General features: G+C 41.1%; 1 protein-coding gene across 1 annotated transcript in view; it reads left to right on the top strand.

Moving 5' to 3' along the window:
* Positions 1–649: 649 nt before the first annotated feature.
* NDP (Norrie disease (pseudoglioma)) overlaps positions 650–13,411 on the top strand; it is a 27,007-nt gene continuing 14,245 nt past the window's right edge. The window contains exon 1 of the mRNA XM_005871590.2: positions 650–1,182. The gene's annotated coding sequence lies outside the window, so the exon portion shown is untranslated. The remainder of the gene's footprint in view (positions 1,183–13,411) is intronic.

Below are 13,411 nucleotides of genomic sequence, written 5' to 3'. Positions count from 1 at the left end.
ATCCACTGAAATACCATTTTTTAATAGTCTCAGTTTAATTTTTCATTGGACTTAATAAAAACATTATTCTGGAGCTGGATCCATTTGACATAAGAATTTATAAATGGTTTAATGGTACTTTGTGTTTTCCACAAAAATTGCTGATGTTTTTTTGTCTTAATTTTAAGCTTTTTAAGGGAAAGAATTGTGAAATATTTCCCTTTGTATTCCCACAGCTCATAGCTATTACCCAGCTAGCAAGTGCTGAGCCCACACACACAGTCACCTTTGCCATTTTCCTACTAATTGTGGTGTAGTCAGTTAGCCTTACCTGTGAGTCTCACACTCCCATATCTCAAGGAGTCAAAGATTACACTTTCTCATTGTTTCTAAATCAGAGCTAAAGTTTTATTCCAGATGATGCAAATGAAGGCGCTTATTAAAGTGCCATTGTGGAGTTAATAATGGATGCACTGCTAAAAATCATTTAATGGATGAACAGCTTTCACCACCCACACACACCAGGATAAAATAGGGCAGAGTTTTGCACTTGCTTCAACAGTATCGCCTGAGAAGTAGTTCTCCTTCCCATCCTTCTCTCTCACTTAGAATTTCAACTTGATCCTAATCAGCTGCGGAATCGTTAAACAGAATGCCATTCTGTCTTTGTGTTTCTGAACCTATGCGTCTCTATTGCAGGCTGCACATCTTTATGGCAGACACATTCTCTCCAATGAATTAAATCCAGAATATTCATTTATCCCCATAATATTTCCATAATGCCTCCCTCCCCCTCCAAAGGGGGAAACTTCCTTGCCCTTCTTCTATGTTGTTCCCATCGCAAGATGCTCCGTGGAAGAGAGCCGAGCGGTGGGCAGCGGCAGAGTCCCAGATAACGAGCGCCTCACAGTTCCCTGGCATTTCCATTTGCTAGTGCGCTGCTGCGGCCGCACGCCTGATTGATATATGACGGCAATGGCACTTTTCCATTTGACATTCTCTCTCTCTCTTTCCCTCTCTCTCTCTCCCTCTCTCCCTCTCCCTGTGTCGCTTAAACAACAGTCCTAACTTTTGTGTGTTGCAAATATAAAAGGCAAGCCATGTGACAGAGGGACAGAAGAACAAAAGCATTTGGAAGTAACAGGACCTCTTTCTAGCTCTCAGAAAAGTCTGAGAAGAAGGGAGCCCTGCGTTTCCCCCAAGGTAAGCAGGAAAACAAGCGCTGACGGCTTGCCTAGAAAATGACTCTTTCCAAACCGAGCATTTCATCCTCCTCGCAGACAAAGAGACAACCTTTAAATACCACTTAAATTTGCATTCATTTAATTTGCATTATTCTGTAGCATGCTAGCATTGTGTGTGGGTTTTTTTTTTAAATAAACGGGTCTTTGAAGTCTGAGACAGAACAGGGGAGGCTCACAGAGAGGCTGGAAAATCTCTTTTGCTTTGACTTAAATAGATTTAATTCTCAAACTCTCTGCGTAGTTGGATGGAACTTTGTAATGGTTTTTAGGTTTGACCCCGGGAAAGGAGACTGAGAAGCAGCCAGTCGCAGACATGGATTCCGGATTCCCCAGTATCTTCCCCATTACCCTCAGCCCCCTTACAATGGGACGCTATTAAGGAAGGCAAGCCTTCGAGTTGAAAAGTGCACTGTTTACTTTTATTACTACTTCTGTATGCTGCTGATCTCCTGCCAGGGCTCTGCCGGAGTGCTTAGAATGACTTCAAACAATAGGCAACATTTATTTCTAGCTTTCTGTGTCACGGTCTTGCAGGAATCTGTCCCTTTGCACTCTTCTCCCAAACTGCAAAGACTTTGCTGCCATCGATGCCGTCAGGAGCACTGTGGAGAAAGGAGGATGGATTTACTATATGATTTTGATTGGGCAAAAATGCTGAGGAAATGCACGCTGTTTGACTTGGCCTTATTGCAAAGGGTTATTTTTAGTAGTCTGCTTGTCCCTGCAGCAGGACCGATGCTACACGGTCTAAGCAGTGACCGAGAAAGGATGCTCTCACCAGCGTAGGGACCAGGACCTATAGCAATGACTCACCTGAGGAATATTTGAAGGGTTTTTTTTTTTCAATCTCCTCAATACAAGTTCTCTGTTTAAGTGAACAATTGGGCTGCAGTAGGCCTGTGCATAACTCTTTCTTGGGGGACGGGAAGTTTGTGTACAGAATGTTAATGACTCAGAAATGCCCTGTAAATGAAGCTCATTGTAATCAAGGAGCCCAGATAAACCTGCATGAAAGAGGCAGACTCCCCTCTCTACTGAGATTCAGGTGCAGGACAGGGAGCTATTTGGCAAGATGAGAGTCCCGGGTTCTATTCTTTGCCGCTGTCATTAATAACAAATATGGATGCTATGAAACATGTCTCTTTTCATTCCTAATATTAGTGAATTTTAATTACAATTCAATTTAATTTTAATTGCTCCAACACATAATATTAAATGCCAGGTGGATTTGAAAACAGAGATGCCTAAAATGCAGGGTTGGTTGTGGGTGTCAACCAAATATAGCGGGGGGGGGGGGACTACAGAACGTTTCTTGATTGTGTCTTTAGATCAAATGCACATATCTGCCCATTTTCTTCTCACCAGTTTGGCTTCTGAAAGTAACTTTAGGATTCTACCGACCAGTTTTCATTGTGGAGCACAGACATTGGGAGCTTTCTGATTTTCTCTAATAACTAGCCTATCAGGTATTATTAAAAGAAAATCTGGCTTTTCAATGAGTTAATTTACAAGTTTGGGATGCTGTCTGTTTGAGAAAGCCTTTAAACATGGTATGGATTCTATTGCTATACACTTTAATGGTGATTTTTAAAAACTGCTGCTGTTAACAAGGAATTTAGCAGAATCACAACAATTTTCTTAAACTATTATTCAGATTGTTATATAAGAGTGTCTGAACACAAAGCAATGTTTTGAGTATATACTTTAAAGTACATTTAGTTCAGGTAAAGGGAAACCTGATTGAGGCCTTCTTGATGACTCTGTACTAAGCAGTTGACACCCACAGATGAAAACATGCCTTTGTAGTTTTCAATTTTAATTTGAGTTCCAATGACAAGGGGAAAATTAATAATTTTTCAATACATTTAACAATTTCCAACTCTTTTATTTTCCTGGGTCCTTGAAAAATGTGGTGAGTTTCTCAGAATTATGGCCACCAATGGCGGCTGGCAATTTTCCTCCATTTCAATAACTCACAATTCAAGTACTATTATTCTTATTGGTTAATTAGAGGCCCAATGCACGAAATTCGTGCAAGGGGCTCGGCCCTGACAGCCATGGTGGCTTGCCTCAGCCCTCACAGTCCCAGCTTCGTCCAGAAGGATGTCCGGCTGTCCAGTCTAATTAGCATATTATGCTTTTATTATTATATATTATTTATTCCATCATTCTTCTAATGAATGATGCTAGTCCTGATGAATGTAAAGGTGGATGAGACATTGTCCCATGCCCTCATTCTTGGTGTGTATGTTATCACCAGTTAGATTTTGGAACTGAAATGGACTTTGCCAGTGGGGAAACTGGGCAATGATTCCTTATTACAAGGAATCATTTGAAAAATCTGCCACTATTCAGATTTACTTGAAATGATTGCCGCTTATCAATGAGTTTTCCTACCATTTATGATTAAGGCGTTCCTGTTAGGCCTTTCACTGGATTCTGGGTTCACGTCACTTGCATAGCTGTCATGGCCTGTATCTTTCCTGCCTCGGTACAAGAAACCTGGGAAAAGGACAGTTAAACCATTCTCTCTCCCTTGATGACTGTTTATATAAAGGACCACATGCTGTGTTTATCTCAGATGGTTGTGCATCACCTACTCAGAAGCTGACATGAGGGCTGCTTGATGAATCACTGAATAAGAAACATGTACAGAGGAAGATGCAGTCACTATCTCCCATTATTTACTTGTCCAAACCAATGACCTCTGGGCCTCGCCTAAATTCAAGAGGCCCCTGGGAAGAAATTGCCAGAAGTTGTACTCCAAACTCACTCAGTGTTGCTTTTAAAGAATCCACTCTCATGCTTTCTGACATGGGTAGGTTACTGGGAAAAAACCCGGAGGACAGCACCACCAGGGTCCGTGATTTGGTCCTTATCAGCAGATCATCATCCCCACCCCTGTGATTGGATGAAATGCCTCTGACTCCCTGGGGTGCCTGACTCACCCTAGCCAGCCCTCCGCTTTTTGGCCAGCAGCCTTCCAGCCCATCCTCACCTCTTCCCATGAATCAGTTGGTGCTACTTTGTCCAGACACCCTGGCTGGGCCAGTGGGAGCTGAAGGGATGGGGAGGCAGGTGGGAGGACTGAGAAGTGCTAAAGCTGAAGGAAGGTGGGCAAGGCGAGGGCGGGTGAGCTCCAGGACCCAGATTTCTGTGGCCTGCCGTGGCCGTGATCAGCTGTCATTTCCTCTTCGTGTATGACACTGTGCAACATATTAAAATTTCTCTGGGATGGTATGTTTGGAATTCCTCTGATGCCCCACCTCACCAACTTACCCGGACAATAAAAGCAAGGTTGTAAGCCTTTGAACAGCTGGCAGGCTATATATTTCCTCTCTTTCTTTCGCATCATCTAATTCAGAAAAGAATCCAGCTAGACTGGCAGTGCCATGTCTGGGTACTTGTTTCCTGCAAGTGCTTCCTCCACCACCTTCTCCCGCCCTCCCTGGAGTCTTCCTGGGTGGCATGTGGCTTTTCTGTTCTTTTGCTCTCCACCACTCCCGCCCCGCCCCCTTTTCCCTTTGCCTGAGCTCCTTCCATTGTGAGCTTGCCCTTTGCTCTGCCCTTCCTGACAGCCCGGGTCCTGCTCCTGGAGGTCTCCCCATCTCCATAGTATTCCCAGGATGTCATTCTTGGCAGCCGCTCTGCGGGGCTGATACCATTGGGGGGCTTTTGGAGCCTGGAGCCTGAACCCACTTGCGGAGAGGAGCAGCCATATGGCTCGGCTGCCCTTTAGGCTGCTGAGAGCAGGGCTGGAGTGACCCGGGCTGGCAGGGAGAAGCATACCATCACAGTGACCCCACATCTCTGGCAAAGGGCTGGGGGTGGGAGTGCTATGGGAGGCAGTGCTATGGGAACGCCTGGGTGCACTTCGGCCTACAGTAAGAGAAATGTGGTTATTCTCTCTTTCAGAGGGAGAGACAAGTGACTTGAAACAAAGCTCCCTGGATTCTTGGGCCCTGCCCTGCCTTGCCCCCCCTTTCTCTGTCCTTCCCACATTCTCCTCATCCCAAGGAAAAAGAAGGAGAGACAGGACTTTTAATTTAGTTAGCATGGGCCTGAATGTCTTTATGAAACCCATTTGGTGAAAGGGAGAAGGGGGAATGAATCCTGGGTTGAGCCAAACTAAAAATGCATGGGATTGTGGAGATGGAGGACTTTTTCTGTTTTGTTTTGTTTGTCCCTTCTCTTAACATGGAACAACAGATGGGTTTATGAGTTGCAAATGGAAAAAAACTGGACTTTTCAATTAGACATTCCAATTTAAGAGCCTCAAGTAACCCCCTCTGTGCAGCATCCTTAAAAGATGCTGCTAATGTCTTTGGTACCAAAAGGTATTAAACAGCAATCTACAATGCAGCTTCCTATTCCTTTTCTTTTCCTGGGGGCTTTGGTAGTCTTTCGGAATTAGCTAAAGTTCATTAAAAGACCCAAAAGAAAAAAATTAACACAGCTGAATTAAAATGAGTCTTTTCCTGTTAGCTTGACAAGAAGGGGGGAAGGGGGGAGGAAAGAAAAGAAAGAGAAAAGAGAACCAACTCCCCTCCTCTGCCACTTCTTGGATTTTAATATGAATTATTCCATACAAGTCCCTAGGCTAGAGGATCTATTTAAAGACGCCTGGCAGCATGAAGAGAGAGGGTAAAAATACAACCACTCTTTTGTCCATCAAAGGTTTTCTTTGGGAGGACATTAAGAGCATTCTTATTTTCCTGTCTGCCCCTGCCAGTGGCAACATTCCAGCTGGTAGTACCCACTCCTCACCCATCAGATCAGCAAACATGAACTTCTATGTTTTATTCCAACAGAACCCTTCCGAGACCCCTATGTGTGTACAGCAGGGTGGGAGAAGCTGGAACTGAAATGAATGCTGGTTTGTCTGTGCAGGTTGCATGTGGCAAATTCACATGCCCACACATTTGAGTTTTTCAGGAAGATTGTGCCGATGGCATTATTTTGTGGTGCCAACTGCCCTCACATCTGCAAAGCTTGTGTGTGTGTGTGTGTGTGTGTGTGTGTGTGTGTGTGTGTGCGTGCCAATAGTTTGCTTGGTAGCATTCATGCTTACTGTCCCCTTCATCAGAGTCTGATGGATGAGGATATATTGCTGAGAGTCACACCCCCTAGACCCATTTTCAATAGTCAGAACCTAACACCCTGGATAGGGTTCAAAGTCTGAAACAACTGCTTTCTTGTTAGAAAGAGTGCTGACTCAGAAAATTCAAAAAGTGGGTAACTTCAGTTGACGACGATATATCCCCAGTGCTTATAATCAGGAATTCATCCAATCGGGGTCCATTTCACCCTCATGTCCAAATCTGCACATGAACATTAAACTCAGTTCTATACAATTTAGATATATTTTCCTTTTTGTTTTTCTACAAAAGCTAAGAATTTTTCATGTAATTTTCTCTCTTCCAAGGGGACTGGCTCAATCCCAACTTTTTCTTTTAAGCTGTGATCCAACCAATTGCAATATCCTTCAAAAATGAAAGGGCAGCAGGTTAATACATTGAAGAAAGTTGATGAGCTGTCAGAAAATGCTCAGGGGTGACCTTTCTGCAGGGTCACAAACCAACAATAGCCTTAAACATGGAGTCCCTTTCCCTTCTTTCATCAATAGGGAATAAAAATAAGAAAGCAGGTCATGGGAGAAGTAACAAAACAGAGGGAAAGGATTATTTTTGATGTTCAAACTTTTCCACTACAGATTTTCAAATAGCACAATTTCAGAAAGGAAAGCTTCCCTTAACTTCACGTACTCCCTCCCAGGAAGAGTTTGAACTCTGAAGTTGCCTTCTTTACTTGACTTTACAAAAGGATGTCCACTCCTCAAGTGAAAAAGATATCCTCCATTTAATGGATGGGAAGAATCAAAGAAATCAAATCCTTAATCAAAGTTCAATTTTTCTTTCAAACACAAGGCCATGTTTTAGGACCTGATACAGTTTATGATTTCCCCCCGAATTATGAGAAATTACTCCTTTTCAGAATTTAAAATTTTTTGAGGTTTGAAATCTAAAGGCAGCAGAATAGAATTGTTGCAGGAGAATTACCAATCAAAACAGATAGCTTTAGTGTGCATGGTTTAAGCAAAGCAAGATATAAACAGAAAACCAACAACCTAAGAAGTTCAGAGTTATTAGCAATATAGGGATACATATTTTTATGTGATATTATTTTAACCTTACTCCTTGGACATAGGTCTGCATCCACAACTGTTCCGGATTGCAATAAGATTGCGTTCAGTATTCAAATCCTACCATTGGGAAGAAAAGCAAATTGAATGGGAAATGGAAAGACTGCATTGGTCCTATTGTTTATGCCCCATTTCTAACTAAGGGCTCTACAGCTGTTAAGTGAGATCACGACTCATTATTCCACAATGTTGTTATGGGTGAGGAGATTCAAATGAAGCTTTGGAAACACTTTGCTGGAGACTTTGAAGAAAAGCCAACATACTCATTTGGCTCCATGGTAAATGGGAGCTTGTTCCCTGAGCTAACACTGGTCACCTCTCTTCTCCTAAGGCCATACCGCAGCCAGGAGTCCAGTAGCAGAACCAGTGTCAGATCACATCAGGCCAGGGTACCCAGAACACTGGGCTACCTTTTATTTTCCACAGGGAGATAGTGTATTCATGTGTTTCAGCAGGACTGAGTCCCTGGCTTGGGTTCTCAGAACTCTCCTCTGTTCTTTCCTCCAAATTGTTTTTATACAGAGAGGAGTGGTTAGAATTTTCTCATTCCTCACGTGAAACCCCCTTCCTGGGAGGAAGTGGGTGAAATAAAGGAAACTTTTTCTATCTGAAATTGTGTATTTGAAATCATTGAAAGTGCAGTGGCAGATGTTGAACATCAAATATAATCTTTCTGCCTGGCCGGTGTGGCTCAGTGGATGAGCATTGACCCATGAACCAAGAGGTGGCTGGTTTGATTCCTGGTCAGGGCACGTGCCCAGGGGGCATGCAGGAGGCAGTTGATTGGTGTGCTGCTCTTACATCACATCGATGTTTCTATCTATCTCTTCCTTCTCCTTCTTTCCTCTCTCTCTAAAAAAATCAACAAAAACATTTTTTATAAAAATAATCTTTCCTCCTTCCCTTCTGTTACTTCTGTGGCTTCCCCCTCCCCTATTTTTTATTATTTATTGATGAAACGAAAGGATATTTATTATTTATTATTTATTATTTAGGGCTATTGTTGATTTGTGACATTGTAGAAAGGCCACCCTTAAGCATTTTCTGACAGTTTGTCATCATATCAGTCACAGTTTTTAGTGGGCTTCCAGATTTACAAAAACAATCTAAACTCCTGGAGGAAAAGTCTTTAACTGTATCATGCTTTTTGACACATGTGCAACCAGACCTGGTCATTTCCAATTTATAAAAGGTTTGTATTCTAAAAGTCTGTTAGTTATGTCAACTGTTAAGAACTCAGAGTGAGTCTTTCCTTAGAAACTATAAAAGCCCACAAAAACCCAGCACAAGATCCAAGTGCCATACAAAATGGGAACTCTTATAGACCTAAGTTCCAGCCCAGGATTTCATGAATGTACCTCCCCTAGCACAAAGGTTCCACACCCAGCAGAGTGCCTTGCTCTTGGCCACTAGTACCTTATTCATGCTACATCTGCAAAGAAGACAACTCCAACCAATTTTCTCTTCTATCCTGAAGCAGAGCATCACAGATGATGACTTGTGTCTCAAGCTCAGTCTAGAAATATGATTCATTCATAGGAAAGGTACAGGAGTGTTGAACTCAGCCTATATATCATCATCATCAAATGAAAAAAGTTTAATTCTAGCATGATTGACTACTATTTGTCTTTCTTCTCTCCCCATTTGGTAGATACTGGAAAAAGCACTACACATTTTAAGACAACTCTAAGAGAAATGGGAACTGGTGAAATATCTTCACTAACTGCTTCCTGTTATTAGCCACATATTAATTTATGAATCATATTGGTTTTAAGTGCTATTTTTATTTCAGGCCACTAATATGATCTCACCAAGGGGCAAATTCTTATAGCTTGGCCTTCAGTGTTGCCTCAGGCACTGCATTAGAACTTGTTTGGACTTTTTTACAATCATTAACTTCTTAAGTAAGGTAGGAACTCTTTCTGTAGCATTGATTTGGAGACTATATAGCCACAAAGCAGGTGCTATACTCTGAGAAGCTTAGATATAGTTAGCGAATATTAGAGATGTATAGAACTATAGAAGCATCTAAACCATTCCATTCATTTTGTAGATAAGGAACCCAAATCCCAGAGAAGTCAAATGATTTGTTGAAGATTGTGAAGTCAATGATGGAAAGGACTCAAGGCTTGAGGCTCCTCAAATCAGCCTTCTTTCTACCAGATCATGTAACAGTAGAGTGCTCTTTAGGTTTCAGAATGTAGTGAAATAATTATCTAATATTTCTGACAAATGAGTGTAAAACACTGGGAGATGGGATACTAACAATGTAGTCTAGAAATCGGTTTGGGGAGAGAAAGATGAAAGCTGTAGATAAGTAAGAGTTTAAATAATAATGAAATGTTCCTCTGGATTTCTTGAAAATCAGAATTTTAAGTTTCAGGCATCTCGAGGTTGAGTCCTCCCACACCAGTTCCTTCCCAGACAGTAAATTGATTCAATCCAAGGATCATCACCAGAAATTACTTTTAGTATCAGTCCTTTTTTGCACCCCTATTTATCCCAGGATTATAATTTACTACTTCTTTTCTGAGCTATATTTCTCCTTTCTTTTTGTTTCTCCCATCATTTTTCTTCATCACCATCACTGTTAAGGTTAGCCATGTTTGGCTAGTAATGCAGGTTGGGAGAACAGAGGATCCTATACCAGACTGGAGGACTGCTGTTTAATCATTCTTTTTTCCTAAGTTGGCACAACTGGGGCAGGTACTGCCTCACATGCTCCTTCACTTCTGATTGTAGTGGAGACACCATAAGACAACAGGGACAGGAGCAGCTCCCCCCCCCCACACACACTGACCTTGTGGCTCCCCATCCTTGGAGCTACCTGGGGCTGGCAGGCTGGAGGCCTGGCAGCATTCACTGTCAGTACTACTGCCTCTGGCTCAGCCCGGGCTTGGCTTCTTGGCTGCTACTGATGTGCTGTCCGATAAAAATAATGTCAAAACTCATTCATTGAGTGCACGGGATGCTTTATAGAGTCCAACATGTTGTTTACAGTTTATAAATTAAGTGGGAAGAGACTTCTGACTTATTATCCAAGGCATCTAGTTGACTAGATCCAATTGGAATTCTTTGAGTTCCTGGGAAGGGGCTACTTAGCATTTCACAATCCCTGATTAGACCTTGAGTTTCTTGCTTTTCTAATATTAGTATGAAGAGTTATCTAGTGGCAACCTTTCTTTCACACTTAAATCTTGGATTTCTTTTGGCAATTCCTTTGAGAGAGGCTCTACATTCTGTCATCTTTACTTTACTCATGCCTGATATGATTGTTTTAAATTATAGTAAATATCAAATAATTCTGTCTGTTACACTGACGCCATTCCAGTGTTATTATATTTTATCTGCTTAATTTGATATTCTTAGAAATGATGCAGTGCATGTTGGACACAAATTAGATGTTAAGGGAGTTTATCAATGTGTCCAAAGAATAAACCAGGATAACAACAGGCCAAGACTCTTTGCTGGTGGATGCAATGAGCTGAAAGAGGGAATTAAAATAGGATTTCTTTTTAACCCTGACCCTTAACTTTTATCTTCTAGAACACAAGCAGACAAATAGTAGGTGCTCAACAAATGTGTTGAGTAAATACTTATTGAAAGAAACCACAGGAGGCAATATCTGCATATATTAGTACTGAAAAAAGCCTGGGCAGGTGGGGGGAAGGTCTGAACACTAGAGCACCACCCACTTACCTGGCAAGCATGGCAAGATTAAGGCCATTCTTGGCACATGCCACTTGTCTTAGCCTGTTGCTGGAATAACTTTGCAAGAAACCAGCACTTTACCCTCTGCCAGGCAGAAGGTCAGCCCAAGAGGGAGCTGATGTGTAGACATAACACCATCTCTCACCCAGGAGGCCGGGCCCACTGTAAGCTCTGCTATATTATTTCGCTGAGGGTGACAGGTGGGGAAATCTGGGCACCAGTTGTTCTTTTCCACTGGTATCATTTGAAGGGTAGCTCCAAAGCCGGGCACGCCATCCTACGTGCCTCTCCTGTCGGCAAGAGGTCCGCATTGAAACTATTAGCATGTGGGCTCTGTACACTGGCCAAGTCCATGTCTCAGAGACTGTACCCAGAGCACAGAGCAGCCCTTGGGGCAACTGAGTTCAGCAAGAGAGTAATTCTCTTATTCAATCCATCTTTGGCTGGGCAAAGGTTCTCAGTCTTGATAGGCAGCATTTGATTTTATGCTGTGTGGCTTTTTAAAAAAATGAACCAAATTGGAATTAATTTAATTTTGAGAAAAATGACAGAAACTCCTACAAGACAGACATAGATATCCCCAGACTTCCATAAAGTCGGAATATTGAGTGATGTAAATTCCCTTCATTTTCCATTTTCCTCTTTGTATTTCCCTCAGCACTCTGCACATTCGCACCTATATACACCCCAACCAACACAATGTTTGGACAACCTGACTTAACGTACCTATTTTCTTGAGAATTATGTTTATTCCTTCTTTAGCACAACACGTTGAATCATTCAATTTGAACACTTAAAGCAAAAATCCCAATGTTATGTTGCAAGAATCTTACCTTTCTGCTTTGAGGTTCTATGAATGCTGTGGCATGTTTATATTGCTGCTTGCAATCTTATTTCAGAAGTCAATATAAAAACTGAACAAAAAGTATCATGCTTTGTGAATGTGTTGAAATGAAAAACCTATTATTAGTGGTGAAGCAACATTTCCTCTGTCATTTCTTTTATACTTTCAGGAAAAAAAAAAAAAAAAAGAACTGTACTTGCAATTCAGGATGTTGCTACTAGGTGGCAGTAGTGCATAAGAACGAAGAAAAGAGTAGCAGGTCTTCCTATATTTATAAGAAATAAAAATATGATACTATTAAATAATACTGACAGATTTAAACATCCACTAACTTAATTATTATTTTAAACCTAGCTTTTAAAATAGAAAGTATTACCTTTAAATAAAATTTTGGATAGGTATATATTCACAAGTTCAAAAATCTACAGATTAAAAAAAGGGTACATAGTAAAGTTTTTCTCCCATGCTTGTCCTCCAACCTCCATAGGTAACTAACTAATTATATAGTTTCTTAGGTACCCTTCCAGAGCTTCTCTATGCAAATACAAATAGACACAAATATATATTCTTGTCCCTCCCTGTTTTAACAATACAAATCTGTAGAGTTTCTGCATTATTTTTTATGTAGTTGCATAGTATTCAATTGTATGAATGTTGTAAAATGTATTTAACCAGTTTCCTACTGATGGATATTTTGGGCTCTATTTTATGCTATGGCAACCAATGCTATAGTGAATAACCATATGCTTGCATGATCTCACGTGTAGGCTAATTCTCAGAAGTGGAATTTCTGGGCCTAAGTTATATACATTTGTAATTTTAATCGATATTGCCAAATGGGCCTCTGCAGAATTTGTATCAATTTATACTTCACTATCTCTAAAATGGGTCTCTTTCCCATAGCCTTGCTAATAGGTTGCATGATCAGACTTTGGAATCTTTCTAAATCTGATTTGTTGAACAAAATATCCCAAAGTACTTTTAATTTTCATTTCTTCCAGATGAGTGAGCATACCCATCTTCTATGTTTAAAGACTATTTATATCTTTATATGTTCTTTTCTGTGGAGAAAATGCAAATGCCAACAAATACAACTATATATGGAGTTTTGTTGTTGATGTTGCTTGTTTTTTACTATCATGCTATCCATGTTTTTCTTTCATTTGTTTTGCTCATTTGACCATATCTGCTGGTCATGGCTCTGAAGAGAAGGATCTGGCAGTGGGAAGGGAGGGGCAGGACTAGCATGTCTGCTTTTTCCCTTTATCCCCTTGCCATTGACCGCTGGGGGAAATATCTGCAAACTGGAGTGGTGAGAGGAGAAATCTAATAAATTCTCTTTCTGAGACTAATTAAGGCTTCAAAGAGACAGATAACCCACTTGGGATAACATAGTCATATTTAAACTCAGGAAATGGTCAGTATTAATGC

This window comes from Myotis brandtii, unplaced genomic scaffold (assembly GCF_000412655.1).
Source record: "Myotis brandtii unplaced genomic scaffold, ASM41265v1 scaffold349, whole genome shotgun sequence".
NCBI classification, from domain to species: domain Eukaryota; kingdom Metazoa; phylum Chordata; class Mammalia; order Chiroptera; family Vespertilionidae; genus Myotis; species Myotis brandtii.
Note: the sequence above shows the minus strand (reverse complement) of the source record. Positions and strands in the feature narration are given on the sequence as shown.